This window comes from Penaeus monodon, chromosome 17, assembly GCF_015228065.2.
Source record: "Penaeus monodon isolate SGIC_2016 chromosome 17, NSTDA_Pmon_1, whole genome shotgun sequence".
Classification (NCBI taxonomy): Eukaryota; Metazoa; Arthropoda; class Malacostraca; order Decapoda; family Penaeidae; genus Penaeus; species Penaeus monodon.
Genome location: NC_051402.1, coordinates 47,014,506 through 47,034,505, shown reverse-complemented (window position 1 = coordinate 47,034,505; position 20,000 = coordinate 47,014,506). Strand labels below are relative to the sequence as shown.

The window sequence follows — 20,000 nt, the reverse complement described above, 5'->3', positions numbered from 1 at the left end:
CTCATCCTTCTCTCGTTCCTTTCTCCGTTCTCTCGTTCTCCGTTCTCCCTCTTCTCGTTCCCTTCTCTCTCGTTCCCTATCTCTCTCGTTCTCTCGTCCTAACCCTCCCCCCTCTCTATCCTCGGTCTGCAAATCGCGTACATCGACTCAGTTACCAATTTCTGTTCCATCATCGTTATACACGTGTAGAATCACTCTCGTTCAAATATCCTGTAGGTCGGCACAGTCCAACCTCTAGTACACAACTCAGTTTACCAGTCTCACGATCTTATCAAATGCGTAGTGAAGCACGGCCGCAGAGACAGAAATACATGAGTGGAAGAGGGAGAGAAGAAAGGACTAGATGAGACAAGAGTTGAAAAAGAAGAGAGAGAGAGGAGAGAGGAGAGAGAAGAAGTGATAGAGAGGGAAGAGGTGAGACAGGTAAAAAGAGAGAAAAGGAAGAGTTAACAGAAAAGGAGATGAGAATGAGAGGAGATGAGAGAGAGTGAGAGAGAGAGGAGAGGAGAGAGAGGAGAAGAGAGGGGAGAGAGAGAGAGAGAAGAGAGAAAGAAGAGAGGAGAAAGAAGAGAAAGAGAAAGAAAAAGAGAAAGGAAAAGAGAAGAAAGGAAAGAGAGAAGAGAAAGAGAAAGAGAGAGGAGAGAGAGAAAGTGTGAGAGAGAGAGAGAGAAAGAGTGCGAGAGGGGAGAGAGAAGAGAGAAGAGCAGAAGGAAGGGAGGAGGGAGGGAGGAGGGAGGGGAGGGAGGGAGGGGGGAGTGAGTGAGGGGGGTGGGTGAGGGAGGGGGAGGGAAGGAGGGGAGAAGAGAGGAGGAGCAAGGGGAGGGGGAGGCATAAATAAAAGGGTGGGGGGAGACTATGACCGAGCTCTCAAGATAGATCTCGCGAGACCAGATAGGCGACGAACGTTGAGATCAAACACGGCGCTCGGGAGAGGAGAGTAGGGGGAAAAGTGAGGGGTATGTTCCACCCACCCCACCTACCCACCCTCCCTCCCCCCTCCCTCTCTCATTCCCTCCCCCCCACCCCACCGACCTTCCCTCCCTCCCTCCCGCCTTCCTTCCCTCCTTCCCTCCCTCCTTCCCTCCTTCCCTCCCTCCCTCCCTCCCTCCCACCCCCCTACCGGCCGTATTTATATCTTATTCATACCCAAGATACGACCTCTTTCATCTTCTCATTTCATCGCCCGCCGCCATGACACAAAGGGCTTGCCAATTCCTCCTTCCTTACTTGCTTGCTTGCTTCCTTCCTTTCCTCCTTCTTTCCTTCCTTTCCTCCTTCTTTCCTTCCTTTCCTCCTCCTTCCTTCCTCCCTCCCTCCCTTCCATCCTTCCTTCCTTCCTTCCTCCCCTCCCTCCCTTCCCTCCCTCCCTCCCTCCCTCCCTCCCTCCTTCCTTCTTTCCTTCCCTCCTTCCTTTCATACATACATACATACATTCATTCATTCATTCATTCATTCTATCCATCCATTTACGTTATGGCTTCCCTCGCCATAACGTAAAACGGCGACGTGCTCGTGACGGCTGCGTTCGTATTTACGTTATTGCCTCTATCCATTCCCTTCCCACAATCTGCTGCACCGACGCACAATAGCGAAATACAAGGCAGGGAGAGTACACCTTCTTCTTCTTCTTCTTCTTCTTCTTCTTCTTCTTCTTCTTCTTCTTCTTCTTCTTCTTCTTCTTCTTCTTCTTCTTCTTCTCTTTCTCTCTCTCTTCCGTTTTCCCCTTTCTTTTTGCGTTCCTCATACTATCTCTTCAGCTCTCTTCCTCCATCCTTGCTTGCTTGCTTACTTGCTTGCTTGCTTGCTTGCTTCCTGCTTGCTTGCTTGCTTGCCTGCCTGCCTGCCTGCCTGCCTGCCTGCCTGCCTGCCTGCCTGCCTGCCTGCCTGCCTGCCTGCCTGCCTGCCTGCCTGCCTGCCATGTCTGTTTGCTTGCTTGCCTGCTTGCTCCCCCCTCTCTCACTCATTCCCTCCCTTTGACCATAAATACCAAGAGAATGAGGCTGTTCTCACCTTCCAGAGTGAAGGCAAGTTTCCCTTAAGGCTCGGCAGATAGCGCAAAGTGGGGGAGGATCGGAAAGCAAAACACTTAAGGCGAAACAGGTTTACGGTATTCTTTTCCCTTTTTCTCCACTCTTGTCTTATCTCTATCCCTTTCAGCCATGCACGTGCTTTTGTGCTTCATTTTCTGCTTACCTTTCTCTCTGTATTTCTTTCTTAAATTACCTTTCCCCCTCCCTCCTTCACTCACTCACTCATTCACTCAAAAAAGGTCACTCACTCACTCCTTTCTTTGTTTCTATCGTTCCTTCCCCCCCCCCCCCATCTCCTCCCTCCCTCTCCCCAGAAACAAACGGATACTTAACCGAAACACCAGACTCCCCCCCCCCACCCGCCCACCAACCAGGCCCCGCCCCACACGCCATCTCCACCGTCTCCCTCGCAAGCCGTTCCCTTCGCGTCCGGCCGCCGAGGTGCGAGCTCCACCCCCCACCCCCAAACAATCCGTGACTAGCCCCCCTCCTTACTTCGCTCGCCCCCCTCCCCCACCGATGCAATTTCGCGCGCGTGTCTCTGGGATTCCGCAGTCAGGCCTCTTCGTAACGGGTCCTGGTTGCAGATGATGGGATTCCAATGGGCTCTGTGCATACCTCGCACAGACAGTACAGAAGCTTTGCGGTAATTTGATCCCACGCCACAGAGCTCCCTGGCGTGTAAGGGAGAGGAGTTTAAGCTCCCTTCGCCCGTCCCCGTCTCCCTGCTTCGCACTCCACGTCATGCAGGGCTGCGGAAGGTTCCTCGCGCACTCCCATATAAGGGCGGACGGCGGTCACACCCACAGATAAAAGCCACATCCTTGACCTTGATGTGCCTTGAGTACCCCCGCCCTCAACCCGTCACAACAACAGCGCTCGCTCTCTCGCCCACAGCTGCCCGCCCACAACATTTTACTCCCGCCGCATAACACTATCCCTACTCACCTCACACGAAACACACACTCAATCACCCTCGCCTCCTCATCCTTCACACTTCACAACATCTCACTCTCGCCAGAACATACAACAACAAGACCCATCATCCAACCCACTCGAAAACCATACCACAATAACCACTGCACCACGCCCTCGCCCCTCCCCTCCCTTCTATATCTCGTCTCTTTCTCCCTCTCCCACACGCCTCTAGGGATCCTAAAAAGACGAACTATTAGCTCCCCTTTTTATGCCCTATAGTAAAGAACTCCCGAGTGCTCCTGGCGCTGCGCGTTCATTTCCGCGTTTCAGTTTACGATGTTTATTTCATCTAAGTTTCCCGCCCTGAAATTCCCTCTTTTTTAATTTGCTGGCGGCGGCGATAATGTTGGAAACGAGGGTGAGGATCAGGCTGACAGTATCCTCATTAATATCATGATTCTCCTTATGATCATTACCCACATCATCACTACTGCTCAGAAGAAATCAATCCACGAATTACAAAACAAAAGAAACAAGCCCACGCACGTGCTACGGAACATATATGTTTAAATTGTTAAACCAGAGGAAGAACAAAACCCAGCGACTGGCTGGTTTATGCCTAAAGCTCGAAACATTTGATTGACACAAAGCTGCTTCCAGGACAGATCCGAATTGAGACTGTCAGAGTAAGTCGTTCCTGGAAGGAAAATCTTGATAGAAATCCCCCACGGAAACGCGCCTATCGTCTCTTTAAAATGAAATACACGCATATAACAAATTAATAAAAATAAATAAATCACAAAAGAAAACCAAGAGCTCTCCTTACCAGCGTGTGAAGATGGCAGGTAACGACGTTATACTCCTCACCAGCTAGCACCATCATCCGTCCCTCACCTGGAAAGAAAACAAGACGAATAAACAAAGACATCCAACAGTTGACACGCCCACAAAATCTTACTGACACAAAAAAAGCCAGTCACGTGCCGTAACATCCTACGACAAAAACACAAAGCACTAGCACTAACACTAGTCTTCGAAACCCTATGTACGTAGGACTACATGAAGTGTCTTTGTGTCCGGGAGCTTTGCCCAACCAACTCCCCATCTCCCTGGGCGATACGGTCGACTTCCTCTCCCTACCCCCCATTTTTTTATCTCTTTTTTTTTGTAATTTTGCTTCTGGTTTGCATGACCGTCTAAGCCCGTGCATGCGAGCGTTTTGGCGGTAAAGAATGGAGGAGAACTCTGACGGTGACAGCTGGGACCCTGCGGAGAGGAAAATGCGATTTGGGAGGAAGGAACATAAAATCAGCCGAGCAGGAGAGTGCAGTGGGAGGGAGGGAAGAGGGGAAGACGATGGGTGAAGGGGGAGGGTGAAGAGGGGTGGAGGAATGGAGGAAGGGGGAGGGTGAAGAGGAGTGGAGGAAGGGAGGAAGGGGGAGGGTGAAGAGGGTGGAGGAAGGGAGGAAGGGGGAGGGTGAAGAGGAGTGGAGGAATGGAGGAAGGGGGAGGGTGAAGAGGAGTGGAGGAAGGGAGGAAGGGGGAGGGTGAAGAGGGGTGGTGGAGGAATGGAGGAAGAGGGAGGGTGAAGAGGGATGGAGAAAGGGGGAGAGTGAAGAGGGATAGAAGGATGGAGGAAGGGGGAGGGTGAAAAGTGAAGAGGGATGGAGGAAGGGGGAGGGCGAAGACAGAAAGGGAAAGGAGGAAGGGGCGAGAAGGACGGGGAGATGAAGCAAAAGAGGGATCAAAATGCAGAGAGAGGATTGGAAAACAATCGTAAAAGATAAAAGTTGTCCCAAGGAGAGGGAGAGCACAGACGGCAAAAAGACGTAAGCGAGGGGGACGTTGGTGGTAGTGATGGGAGGAGGAGGAGAGGTGAAAGAGGAGGAGGAAGGAGGAGGAACAAGAGGACCCGGAGGAAGAGGAAGAGAAAGAGGAGGAAGAAGAAGAAGAAGAGAAGAAGAAGAAGAAGAAGAAGAAGAAGAAGAAGAAGAAGAAGAAGAAGAGGGAGAGGAAGGGGTAGGGGTGGGGAAGGAGGAAGAGGAGGAGTAGGAAGAGGAAGAGGAGGAGGAGTATGAAAAGGAGGAAGAGGAGGAGGACGATGAAGAGGAAGAGAAGGAAGAGGAAGAGGAGAAGGAGGAGGAGGAACAGCAACAGCAGCCAGTAACTGAACTTCTGCAGTTACTGCTGCTGGGAGAAGAGTTGTGCATGTAAACAATTCCAATAACAATTAAACTAATAACAATAACAGCACAACAATACTACTAATAATAAACCAATACGAACACCACCACTACCGACTGCCATTCCAACTCGTAAGATAAAAAAAAAAGAAAAAGGGAAAGATCCAAACAAACCGAGCAGAGACCCGCGGGAAGGGCTCCCCCCCCCCTAAAAACCGAGGGTCCGACACCACTCGTGTTTGTCTGGCATGCATCAGTCGCTCCCCCTGGCCGAGTGGGGACGCGACTCTCCAGAAGGTGGGATGCGCGGCGCTCTCTCCTTCTTCAATAATCGGAATCGTAATGGAAGTTTAAAAATCGGTAGGTCTGTGGAAGGCCGGATGGCATTTTTTTCTTCCACAACGAGAATAAATATTAAATAGAAAATAATCAATCCACGACGAACAATATGTTCTGTAATTTCGTTAAAATCCTGGCGAACCGCTGTTCTCAACCATTTCCAATTACTACTCCCATAACCCACGGCAGAAACTTCAACGCGACATTCAAACATAAAATCAACACAACCACAAAGTCGACACAACCATAAAATCGACAATCCACCGCAAACTCGACACTCAACCACAAAGTCGCCATTCAACCACAAACTCGACACTCAATCAGGAAGTCCACACTCAGCGACAACGTCGACACAACCAAAAAGTCGACACAACCAAAAGGTCGACATGTATACACCACCAGCGAGCCATCAAGCCATCAGGCATGGGCTGTTTCACCACCGCCACCTCCCGACACTCACCGCCCCTCCCACCTCATTCTGTAACATATTTCCACTGAACTGAACACCCTTGTAGAGAAATCCTCATACGTAAAATATGGATATCTTTTATAACTAACAATGCCTTTTTTCTTTTTTTCTCTCTCTCTCGTTCCGTCTGCCGGTTTCTTTTACATAAATTTTCATTTTACTTCGTTTTTTTTCGCCTTCTCTTCTCTCTATCTCTCCCTCGATCTATCTCTCAGTTTTTCCTTTCCCTGTTCCTCCTTTTCCTCTTTTCCTCCCCTTGTTTTCCTCTTTTTCTAACCTTCTCTTCCATAAACTTACGTTTCACTAATTCCTATCCCTCTTCTCTCTCCCTTTTCTCATTTATTCATGTGTTCCATTAGTCTTTTCACTCCCCTTTCTTTTTCACTCTTTCTCACTCCCACTAACTCCTCCTCAAAACATGACGGCATTTCTCCATAAAACCACATGCATCCACACTTTCATTACTTGGGAAACAAACCGGTGGTCGACACAAAATGTTACAACAGCTTTACACAAATACTTTACAACAGATGTATAATGTTTGAAAAAAAATCCAAATTAATACACAACAGGCCGATGTTAAGGAAAAAATAAATTTTGATTGTGAATGTGTAAGGGGGTAAAAAGGCTGTGTAACTGTGATATGAAAGAAGGAATGAGAAAGAGAGAGACAGAGAGGAAGAGGGAGGGAGAGAGAGGAAGTGAGAGAGGAAGAGCGAGAGGGAGAGGGAGAGGGAGAGGGAGAGGGAGAAGGAGAGGGAGAGGAGAGAGCATATAAAAAGAGGGTAAATATTTCATTTCTTTTGCACCCATAAACTTTCTGCATTCTAAGAAAATAATAACAAACAAAAAGTAACAAAGCAAGCAACCAATTTGCCTAATCACCTGCCTAACCTGTATAAAATACAATCAATACAACTTGACCCCACCCCATACCGTAGCCCCTACCCCTACCCCCTCCCTCCCTCCCTCCTCCCTTTTCCCTCCCTCCTCCCTTTTCCCTCCCTCTTCCCTCTTCCCTCCCTGCACAACGAAACAGCTGTAACTCTGCAACTTGCAATCATTCTACTCGTCCCCCCTCCCTCAGGGCAATCTGTACACCCAGGCTTTAAAACAATCCATTTCGCTCACCTTTATTTTCCATGAACAAAACAATTCTGTTCCCCTTTTTACAGAAAAGAGGTAATACCAACGACTAACTGTGTGCTGTGCATTCATACAATGCGTATGTAAGTATATGCATTTACAAACACTACATTCATATAGCTATGACGTTAATATCAGACTACAATGTATATATTTACATACACACATGTCTGTGCGATTGTGCCTGGGCCTGCGAGCGTGTATGCATGTGAGTGTGAGTTGGCGCGTGAGTGTTAGTGACTGTGTATGAGTGTGAGCGCGAGCGCATGTGTGGCTGACTGTGCAAGCGTGACCCTCATACAAAATCCAAAATCAACTGCCACTTCTTCCTTACAACTATAATAAAGAAAAGAAAGAAAGAAAAAAACGCTACGGTCAACGCCTTCCAACAGCCGTCTTCCCCCGAACCCAATGGAAGAACACTCCCAGGGACTTCCTGAGACCCATAAAGGCCGTGCCCGCAGCCCAACGAACTCGCTGCTGGCCGGGCCATAAACATTTCCATTAAACAAGAGCTCTCCTTCGCGTTCCTCGAGCGTTCCTCTGGCTGTATCCTATCCTAGTATCCTAAGCTTTCTGTAGGAACAAGGCATTGGTGCCAGACACAGAATAGGCGTAGACTCAAATGCACGAAATAATACAGCACATACACAGGTTGATTAAAAGACATCCATCATATTGAACAGGCAGACAACTGCAAACATATACATTCACCCATACGTACGCAAGTACAAATATCAACACCCATAAAAATCTATCTATCTATCTATCTATCTATATCTATCTATCTTTTTCTACATACATATATACTAAAGAGACACATTCCTACGACCACGACGTCAACCATACACACGAAATCCATTCATCATTTCCCTCACAGGCACGCGAGACCGAACAGCAAGCACTCACCGCCTGCTTGCCCCAGTTCACTGACTTCCGCGCACACGGCTGTCCACGCACGTCCGCAGCCACTTAGCGAATACTAACAAAACCAATTACGCACGGAAGCCCCGCCGATCTCTCGATTCTAGCCGTAGCACGCCCTGGGCTCGACCGCGGCGCCACCGCCATGCGCCCTTCCGTCTGGTGCCCCGCGTGTTTGCATATCGCCAGGCCCCACCAGCGCGCGCCTGTCTATCTGAGTCGCTTCCTGCTTGCCCAAGTCGTCACTTCTCTATTAATCTGGTTTTGAAGAGTAGGTGTTCCAATAATAATCAAAAACATGAACCGTGACGTGTAAAGCAACCAACGAGTTCATACCTTTCATTAGATTTCATCGCCCCATCGCCCCAACGCTGTTCTGCTCGGCCTATTCAGGTTATCGAAAATAATAACTTTATGCAACCGTGAACAACATGCCATCAGCCCGGTAGACAAAAAACACACAGGCAGGCAGACAAACAGACAGAAATAAAAACATAAACACAGTTAAGCACAGACAAACAGATATAAACACACACACACACACACACACACACACACACACACACACACACACACACACACACACACACACACACACACACACAGAGAGAGAGAGAGAGAGAGAGAGAGAGAGAGAGAGAGAGAGAGAGAGAGAGAGAGAGAGAGAGAGAATGCCTCCTGTGTTGCAAATCTGGAAATAAAATGAAGAGATTTGTGAATCAGTTGAATAAATATTACATATTTACGTATAATAAAAGCCCTATCTGAAAAAGCTTATGGGTGGACTTCCTTCTACTTCGCGCAGTGCAGTACGACAATAATCAAAAGTATCGTCAAAATATAAAAAAAAAAATGAATTTAAAATTACAAACGAAAGAGTAGCCCAAAACCGGCGCCCGAACGAAATCCCTTTCTCGCCTGAGGCCATAATTTCTCCTACATCCTTGCAAATCCATGACGTTGGAGGCGTGACTCATGCAAGACGCTGGCGACTCGCACACTCACTCTCGTTCTATTTCTCCTCTGACCCAACTTCCTACCCAAGCAGTTATTCCCTCACTCTCCTCTCCTCTCCTCGCTTCTCCTCTCCTCTCTTCTCATCTCCCCTCTTCTCCTTTCTTCCCTTCCCCTTCTCCTTCCCTCCTTCCCTTCCCTTCCCTTCCCTTCCCTCCTTTCCTTTCCCTTCCTTTCCTTTCTCCTTCCTTTCCTTTCCTTCTTCCTTCTCTCTCTTCTTCTTCTCTTCTCTTCTCTTCTCTTCTCTTTTCTTCTTTTCTTTTTTCTTTCTTTTCTTTCTTTTCTTTTCTTTCTTTTCTTTTCTTTCTTTCTTTCTTCTTCTTTCTTCTTTCTTTTCTCTTTCTCTTCTCTTTTTTCTTCTCCTCTCTCTTCTCTTCCCTCTCCCTTCCTTCCTTCTTTCCTCTTCTTATCTCTCTCTCTTTTCTCTCTATTCTCTCCTCTTCTCTCCCCTCTCCTCCTGATTCGTTGAAAAACAGACTTCTTCAGTTGCCTCTCACGCATGCATGCACGCACACACAAACATATATAGAAAGAGAAAGAAAGAGAGAATGGGAGAGAAAGAAATGGAGCAATAGAGCGAAAGAAAGGGAGAGAGAGAGAGAGAGAGAGAGAGAGAGAGAGAGAGAGAGAGAGAGAGAGAGAGAGAGAGAGAGAGAGAGAGAGAGAGAGAGAGAGAGAGAGAGAGAGACTGAGACTTCCAATTTCTGATGTAACAAAGCACGCGGTTGTTTCAATAGCGAGTCCAACAACACTAATCCCCTCCCCTAACACACGCACACTCACATGCATTCAACCCTCACGCACAGCTTCTACACACAACAGTGGGCCGGCAACAATTACACCCGCACACTACTTACCCTATGCGGACTCACGCAAACACGCACATGCAGGCAAGCACGAAACCAGCATGCATACTAGTAACAACGCCATATTACTTTAAAAATTAGTGTAATCCCATAAAACACAGCCCCGTCCCCGCCTATCTGAAGCCTCATGGCGTGCGCCCCATTCACAGTGGCCCCAGTAATAGGCAGGCGGCGCCCAGAAATTTCTGTAGTTTGTAGAGTAAATCGCACGTGAATCGCAGCCTACATGAACGACAAGAGCGCTGCCTCATCCTTAATGAATGTTCTCCGCCTGCAAGAAAACGACTACTCAGTGGCATTTTTCTTTTATTACTTGTTACCCAGAAAATATGCACCAGACTATATGACACAGATGACACTCAAATCGTGGCAAATCGACTCAATTTTGCGCTACACACACAAATTCAATCACTCACTCACTTATTCATTCAATTCACTCACTCTCTGTCACTCCCCTCTCTCTCTCTCTCTCTCTCACACGCATACTTTCTCTCGCTCCCTTTTTTTCTTTCTTTCTTTCTCTTTCTACCTTCCCTTCTCTCTCACTCACTCACTCACTCACTCACTCACTCACTCACTCACTCACTCACTCACTCACTCACTCACTCACTCACTCACTCACTCACTCACTCACTCACTCACTCACTCATCTCTCTCTCTCTCTCTCTCTCTCTCTCTCTCTCTCTCTCTCTCTCTCTCTCTCTCTCTCTCTCTCTCTCTACGGAGATTGCGGATTTTTGAGGTAGGTCACTTTTTCTCGTTTTTTTTTTCGTATGCAACAGTCAGTTGCCGCACCCTCGACTTCCAAGTTCCATGTAGGGTCATGCGAGTACCAAGCATGGCAATTTCGAGACTGTAAACAATAAACCGGGGAAAATAAAAATAGATAAACAAATAAAAAACAATAAAAATTAATGAAAATTTAAATAACATCACATCTAGTTCCTAGGCGTTACTACAACGATGCTTGCGGACATTGCCGAACACAAATTCTCACCTTAACCCTCCATGTCAAATAAACATGAGACAAGGTAAAAGATACAAAAGTCTAACTAAACATGTATAACTCTCAAGCGTGGGCAGGACCATCCGCAATACCCAGGTGTGTTAAGCCAAGATTCCAGACTGGCACTGCCAGACAAGTGTAGTTCTCGAGGCTATTCGGTGTGGCTCAATCCGTGGCTACAGCAAACAAACAAACAAAAACAAACAAAACGGATCAGGGCGGGTGTACCATACCCTCGCCACGCTCATTAACCTGTGGCAAAAACTAGACGTGTCACCCGCCTACTCTGACGGCGCCACATCAGCTGCTGTCCCTTCGCTCTGCTACACTGTTGTTCCCAAGACATCTCGTATCTGTGAGGCTAACGCCAGTCCCGCCTAGTCAATATTACCCCGTTACCTATTCACGACGCGCCATAGTATACTACAAAGAACACTGATGATAATACCATAATGGGCAAAATAAAAACCAGAATGACAGCAACATGCCATTGCCTTCAATAAAAGATCTATTCAAGAGTCACACCGCATTCCGACCCCGTGACCCTCAACGCTGAACCACCTGGAAAAGCGTCGCGTCACTCTGTAAACACCTGCCGCCGCCGCCGCTACCGATTCTCGTGCCACCTGCCCTCTGCCGCCCTCAAAAGCAACTTCAACACATCCCCTTGACGTCCAGACTATACAGAAAGTCAGCATTATTTTTTTATTATTTCTATTATTATTATTATTTTTATTTTTATTTTTATTTTTATTATCATTATTATCATTATTATCATTATTATCATTATTATCATCATCATCATCATCACATCATCATCATCATCATCATCATCATCATCATAATAATAATAACAATAATAATAATAACAACAACGATAAATAAACAAGAAATCTACATTCGGGGACAGGAATCCCAGAGTTAATTCCAGCAACGTCAGCAAACTTCCCAATCTCGGTCCTTTGTCGACACCTCCGCCGAAAGGAACACGCCCAGCTGTCCGTCTCGCTGACACACGAGCTGACATCACTAACAGGAAGACAAACAAGGCCTCCTAACATAGCGGGAAACATCGTCAGTCAGAAAGGGACCTCCGTGTAAACAGTCTTAGGGGCCGCCGAGGACAAACGGCCCGCCGGGGAACGAAGCCTGACCAAGCGGCTGCCTGGGGGAGGACTCAGGAACCACTTGTTGCTAACTATCTGTTTCTATCTCCTTTCTTTCTCTCCTCAATCTACCTGCATGCCCGGCTTTCCGACCTGCGTGCTAGCTTGCCTGCTTGCCTGTCAACCTGCTTGCCTGTCAACCTGCTTGCCTGTCAACCGCCTGCCTGCCTGCCTATCTGTCTGTCTGCTGCCTCGACCTACTTGCCTGTCTGCCCGCCAATCTGCCTGCCTGTCTGTCTGTCTGTCTGTCTGTCTGTCTGTCTGTTGTCTGTCTGTCTCTTCTTTTGTCTGTCTGTCTCTGTCTGTCTGTCTCTGTCTTCTCTGTCTTCTCTCTTCTCCTTCTCTTCTTCTCTCTCTACCTTCTCTCTGCTCTGTCTACCTGCCTATCTGTCTGTCTGCCTGCTGTCTGTCTGTCTGCTGCTGTCTGCTGACTGCTGTACTGACTGACTGACCTGCTGCCTACTGACTGACTGACTGACTGACTGACTGACTGACTGACTGACTGACTGACTGACTGCCTGCCTGCCTGCCTGCCTGCCTGCCTGCCCGCCTGCTTTTCAGCCTAGCAGCCTACTTTCCCGACACCTTGTATCATATTCCCAAACTGATCCCAATCTCAGCCGGGCAAACAAGCAGACACCGTAATCCCAGTCACTAAAACCACCCCCCATCTTTTAAAAAAATCAATCAATCAAAAGCACTATAAAGAGCCCACAAACACACTCCTCGGCCCCAAAGCAAATAAAAATCGAGGCAAACAAAAACACGCGAGCCCCGGTCCATTCCAAGCACTGCAAAAAACCCTATCATATTCCAGCCGAGAACCCCCCCCCCCTCCTCCTCCTCCTTCACCTCTCCTCTGGCGAGCAAGGAGGTGCGTGGCAGACTCCAGCATGATTCGCACTTTGCACAAGAGGATTACCAGCAGCTTACTGATGTCATTCCCACATCAAGTTCAGGCGTGATGTCACCTTCCCGCGCGCCATCATGACATCCGCCCGGGGCCCCTCTCTTTCGCCCTCTATTCATCTATTCTTAGTTGCCGTTTGTTAAGTATTTCCTCGTTCCGTTCGCCTGCTTTGTTTATTTCCTTATTTTTTTCCGAATTGCCGTTGCTTCCTTTTCCCTCCTCCTCCGTCGTGTGGTGCAGCGGTAGCGATCTCGTCTACCAATCTCGCCGCCCTATTATTATTATATTATATTATTGTTCTTTTCCCAATGTCTTACCTATCCCCTCTTCATCTCGTCCATTACCCATCTCCTCCAGCCACTCTGCATGCAGGCTGTCTGTCCCCCAGGGTCACGACCTTTATCAATTCACTCCTCTCGTTCTTGACGTGGTGCACTCACATAATCATCATTATCACCCCATTACCCAGATTGCCCTCACCACCCTCGCCAATGCATTACCATAAACATTATCAACAAAACTATAATCATATCAAAATACTAGGCCTTCACAGCTGATGGTTACCAAATGACCTACTTACCATTACGGAGGAGGTCCCTTTTTGAGTGTTTCACAAATTTAAAGGGAAAAAACACTCACAAGGCACTGAATTATTGACCATATATTATTAACCTGATCCCCCCCTTATCCCTTTCCCCAATACCTCATTTCTGCCGCCGCTTGAAACTTGACCTCGCAGCCTCCCGCATCTGCGTGTCTGAATCATGCGAGAGAGCACCTGTATCACCGACACCTGTAACTCGAGACATTAGAAACGGCCAAGCATACCCGTAAGGCGACGACCGTGAGAAACGTCGAAAAGGGGGTGGTACAGAACCGCCAGTGAAGAATGGTGGATGGGTGAGTGTGTGAGTGAGTGTGTGTGTGTGTGTGTGTGTGTGTGTGTGTGTGTGTGTGTGTGTGTGTGTGTGTGTGTGTGTGGTGGGTGGGTGGGTGGAGGGATGGGTGGGTGGGTGGGTGGGTGGGTGGAGGGATGGGTGGGTGGAATAGGCGAGCTAGTAGATAGGTGGGAGGGTGGGAGGTAGATTGGGTGGATGGGTGGGTGGATGAATAAGTGGACGAGTATTTGGATGCGGGGGTGCGACGGTGAATGATTGTGGGTCAGTGGATAGATGGACTGGCAGACTAATGGAATGATATTTTTTTCCAATCATCAAACAATAAATCACCAAACAGTGTTATTGCGAATGAACAAACCAATCAGCAATCTAAAGAAAACGTAAAAATCCGTGACATGGAAGGCGAATGAACAGAAAAACCAGTGCAACGCGAGACGTGAACCAGACAGCCAGACAAAGACAAGACTGTCAAGCAGTCAGCGATCGAGCGCGCCACGCCGCAGGACGCTCCAAGACAGACAGTCAGACTGGCAGAGAGACTGACGAGACAGACAGACAGGCGTGCACATCACTGGGTCGACTTTCACCTCTTTGCCTTATCGCAAAACACATCGAGGTGGCGCGCAAGGGCACCTCGGCTTCCCTTGCCTCACCCAGCATAAACAGCGCCACAAGAACAAGAAAAAAGTCTGCCGTTGCCCCTGTTGCATACTGCAAGCGCGGCTAATGGGGACGCTCAACTAAGTGCAGCCTTTTTCGGTGTAACACCGCATACAATATGCAGCAGACTGAAGAGAACGATTTATTTTCAGCAGTACTTCATTATTCAAATCACTTTATTTCATTGCACAAATACCCGTCTGAATTAAATCCGTAAAAAAAAATCATAAAAATATAAACCCAGCAAAAATACCAACAAAAATATGGATTCATTCGTATGTTCTGCCTCTCTCTTGTTTTATTTTTTTCCTTCCTGTGACGGTGGCTGTCAGAGGGACACGAGAGCCTGTCAAGTGTTCTGATCCGCGGCTCAAGCTCGCTCTCACACGGACCATTACCGTCCTGGTGCCCAATATCACCGGTGCACAACAATGCTGCCCCAAATGCCCAAAATTTAACCAAAACAACAGCAAAGCAATGCTGACAAACTTCATTTCTCAACTTCGTTCCATCTTCCATGAGATATATATATGTGCATGTGTGTATATGTGTGTATATGTGAGTGTATGTCTGTGTATGTGTATGTGTATGTGTATGTGTGTGTATGTGTGTGTGTGCGTGTGCGTGTGCGTGTGCGTGTGCGTGTGCGTGTGCATGTACGTGTGCGGGTGCATGTACGTGTGCGTGTGTGTGCGGGCGCGCGCCATATACATACAGTATATCCAACTCAAAAACACTAGCTGCCACCGGACAGGCCTAAACAACCACTTCCATTCCTCTGTAACCACTGCCACAAAAATACCAAGCAGCATACCGCCGCAACCCACACGCATAGTTACCATTACCGCATACATGCGAATACGATGATGGAGCCTACTTTTCGGATCAACTTTTTAATAAACGTCTGCACTTCCAAATCTATTACTTGCATTACAATTTTGTATAACTTATGACATCATGATAAAGCAGGGAATCATCGATTACGAACGCCAATCAACGCCGAAACCATGGTTCTAGCGTCGCACTCGTCTAGCGATAAACAGTGGTAGCCCTGCCCACACGCTCCCAAACGCGGCTGTAAGTATCGCGCCCATCTAAGGAGCCAATGTAGTTCCGGGAAGTAGTTTCCCAATGTATTTTCTTTGTGCTTCTTGTCTGAGAACCCCCCCCCCCACCTCCCATCTCCTTACCCAAAAGCCACTTATTCTGGGGAACCTTTATCGGCCATTTTATCTTTCCCTAAATGTGCTCAGCGCAAGACTAATGGACTAAAATTACGCCAAAGCATTTCGCCGGTAAGATGCTATTCTCTTTTAAACTCTCAAATAACTTTCTCGGCATCTCCATTTCCATTTCCATTTCTCTCTCTCTCTCTCTCTCTCTCTCTCTCTCTCTCTCTCTCTCTCTCTCTCTCTCTCTCTCTCTCTCTCTCTCTCTCTCTCTCTCTCCCGCGCGCGCGCGCCTTAAATCCCCTTCTTTTACTTCCCGAATATCCATATTTATCTCCCCATCTTTCTCTTTCCTTCTTCCATTTTTCTTCCGCTCTTTCTGATCTCCATTTCTTGCCTCAGGCAGAAAATTCCACCTCGTTCAAACACGGGTCTCCACTCGGAATGGATCTTTCGTCCCAGACACATCCACAATCATACACAAAGGCAAATAAACAAATAAGAAAAAAATAAAAATAAACAAGCACGCTCATTCACGAACGGGTCAGGAGGCCTCGCGTGTCCTCTGACCTCTGCTGCAGGTTTCATGACACGGCACCGCTTTCAGTCCCACCTGGCTTTCATTTTTCGACAAAGCCTTTTTTAGTTTTCTCACTACCAATCTCTTCTTTCTCTCTATTTCCCGACGACCTGTTACGGTCTGACGTTTCATCCACTTCGAGGACTGCTAGGAGTGATGACAGAACAAAATGTTGATTCTTCTTACAACGCAAAGAAAAGAAATCGTGCACGGATTATAACGAAAACATTTCAGGAATTTCATCGCAGGCTTTTCTTTTATTTATTTGCGTGAATGATAACGACAATCATTATCACCGGGAATGAAATACGAAAACGAAGTCATAGAGCGAACCACCACCGCCCGTGCGTGCCTCCCCCCCCCCCAACCCCTTCAGAAATAATACACTTGTCACGTGATCAATAACGTGCATCATTCACCAACATCACCTTTATCATTCTTCTCCACCAGCGAGCGCCACTTCTCTCCATCACACGAGCTCAATCGCTTCGTATCAACCGCTTCCAATCGGCCCGGCAACAACCAATCACGCCAACCAACGGTTCTTAACAAGCGCCCATTTCCCTTCTCCTGCTGGCACCGTCGCCCCCCCCCCCCGCGCCCTCCCCCCCTTGTCCGCTGGTGTAATTCCCATCGCCCCCCCTTATTAGTGGTACTTAGCTCACCTTTGTGACGGGGGCCATACCACGCCAGCAATCCCCGCTCGCGAACTACAATCCAATCAAACAATCAAAGCAATTACACAGTTAATTGACAAAAAAACACGACTGTCAACCGCTGCAACATAGAAATAAAGAGGTGTGTGAGGTGTGTAGCCTACATGTGTACGTGTGAGCGTATTGGTAGATAAGAGTTTTAGTGCGCGTTCGTGTGGAGTACCATTATAATTAACTTTTTTGCGGTTGTGTGTGTGTGTGTGTGTGTGTGTGTGTGTGTGTGTGTGTGTGTGTGTGTGTGTGTGTGTGTGTGTGTGTGTGTATGTATGTGTGTGTATGTATGTGTGTGTGTGTGTGTGTGTGTGTGTGTGTGTGTGTGTGTGTGTGTGTGTGTGTGTGTGTGTGTGTGTGTGTGTGTGTGTGTTGTGTGTGTCTATCTGTCTGGGGTGGAGTAAGCGTGTGCGCGCACCCGCGTCTGTAATGAACCCTTGCGCATCTATGCCTTCGTATCCACTCTTCATAATACTGCTTGAAATCCGTCTTGTTATCTAATTTCTAGAAAATATATTCTCGTTATTTAATTGCGAGCTACGTCTTCAATAAGCAAGTGAAACTTTACATTCGGCCAGATAACACAAATGCATACCATATCAATCATGCATCCGACTGCAAGCATCAAGCCACAGCAACAGCAGTCCATAAACATCTCTTCCACCAAACAACCTTGTCATCTCCTGCACGAAGACCCGATCTCCCCCGACCCCCGAGACACGAAAACTCTGGGCATGCATGAAAGCAATCAAATCAGCCACAACAAGCTTTGGAAAAAACACACACAGCCAAAACAAACAAGCATCGAGGCAATTTTACAACTCAACCTGCCCCCTCCTCGCCCTTCCCCTCCACCCCAATACCCTCCGTCGTCCCTCCTCAACCCCGCACTTCGCAAGCTTAGATAATGAAGCGACCACGAACATAGTACCGCTAACCCACACTACACTACACACGCCACTCCCACTCCACCTCCACCTCTCCCACTCCATCTCCCCCATTCACTCTCCACTTTCCCCAATCTCCACACGTCCATACAACCACCCCCCTCTCTCTCCACCATCCTCACTACCTCTCCCACTCCATCTCCCTCACGCCCACCCCTACTCCACCGCCCCCACTCCCATTCCACATCCCCCACTCCCACTCCCCCTCCCCCACTCCCCTCCACCTCCCCCACTGCCATCCACCTCCCCCCGACTTCCACCTCAACACCCTGCACTCAGGACGGTTGGCCTTGTACTCACCCGTGTTGATTTATATCGGCTTTGGTACCTACAGCCTTCACGCTTAATACCAAGTGACTGGAAGAAAAAAGAGCAGCTCCCTTGTATCTATTCTGCGCATGATTTCCTGACAGTCATCCGATGTATCTTAATTCCCTTCTTCCCTCCCCCCCCTCCCCTACTCCTCTTCTAAGCCTTAATCCAGTTCCCAAGACGTGCCGACGTACTGCCCGATGGAGGACAGATGGGAAGGAAGGCAACTTGCGAACAAGGGACATAGAAGAAACACGTGTGTGTGTGTGTGTGTGTGTGTGTGTGTGTGTGTGTGTGTGTGTGTGTGTGGGTGTGTGTGTGTGTGTGTGTGTGTGTGGTGTGTGTGTGTGTGTGTGTGCGCGCGCGCGTATGTATGTATGTATGTATGTATGTATGTATGTATGTATGTATGTATGTATGTATGTATGTATGTATGTATGTATGTATGTGTAGTTTCAGCGCTTGCTCCTGATACACAGCAACCCCCAGGTGCGTCCGACCTCACGAGTTCCAGCCATCTGCATGACTCTGACATCGCAACCGTTCCCTAACGCAGCGATTTTCGGCCGACCTCACACCTGTGCGTATAGCGGTGCCTTGGCGTCGCGTGGAGATATGTACGCTCTGGCAGGGCATGTGAGAGACGGAGGCATGTGAGAGACGGGTGCAGCATAAGACGACGGAGATCCGTCACGGAGACGAGTTTTTTGTCCCGTAAGCAAGTATAAAAAATAGTAAAAAACTACGGTAAGAAGAGGAGAATCACAAAACCAGTCTCCGCTACGAGCCATTTGCATGCCGGACGCGCCGAATAAAGCCTCGACAGGCAAGCGCAAAGTCGACAACCTTCTGCTGGCGAACACAAAACAGCACGTAAAAATAGTGCCCTTTTACTCTCCATAAAATGGGAGGCAAAACAAGTAATCAATTCTACATGGAAACTCATAACCGTGAAGCGAAGGGCAGCCTTGTCAGCTACAGTCCGGCGCCCACGTGAATAATGACGGCCCTTAGGGGTCGGACCTCTAACGGACGCGGACTCACACGCGGATGTACAGTACGTACTCTACAATGTAAATGCGTGCATCTATGCATTGATACATTCATGCACACGTTTAATGTATGCATATATGTACGTACGTACGTATGTATACATACATACGTACGACACACACACACACACACACACACACACACACACACACACACACACACACACACACACACACACACACACACACACACACACACACACACACACACACACACACATATGTATATTATCTCTTTATATCTCTCTATATATGTATATATATATATATATATATATATATATATATATATATATATATATATATATATATATATATATATATATATATTATGCATAAACATACTTCTACAGATATGTATATACACATATAAACATACCTTCATACATATACACACCACAACCCTTACACAATGAAATGTGATGCAGATGACACACACGCAGAGATTAATAACCAAGCATGGCATAAAAACGTACGAGTGAAATCATTACGACAAGCATTCACACACTCCGCCGGGAGCTCCGACGGGACGCGGCACCACCAAGGTCGTCACAAACCTCACAAGACCCGACAGCCTCTGGACGTGTCACAGATCAGCAAGCGTCAGTCGCTCTCGAGGTCACGAGGCCTGGAGGCACGGGACAAGCATCTTCAGAGGCCTGGATCTCGCAAGCATGCACGCAAACAAGCACGGAAGGAGAGA

The 20,000-nt window shown here is 47.8% G+C and overlaps 1 protein-coding gene across 15 annotated transcripts in view; it reads right to left on the bottom strand.

Annotated features, from left to right (window-relative positions):
* The window catches only part of LOC119583831 (tyrosine-protein kinase SRK2-like), a 192,454-nt gene that overhangs the window by 60,985 nt on the left and 111,469 nt on the right, over positions 1-20,000 (bottom strand). For all 15 annotated transcript variants that reach the window (XR_005229729.1, XR_005229728.1, XR_005229727.1 and 12 more), the window contains one exon: positions 3,775-3,842. The gene's annotated coding sequence lies outside the window, so the exon portion shown is untranslated. Of the gene's footprint in view, positions 1-3,774; positions 3,843-20,000 lie in introns of those variants that run through there.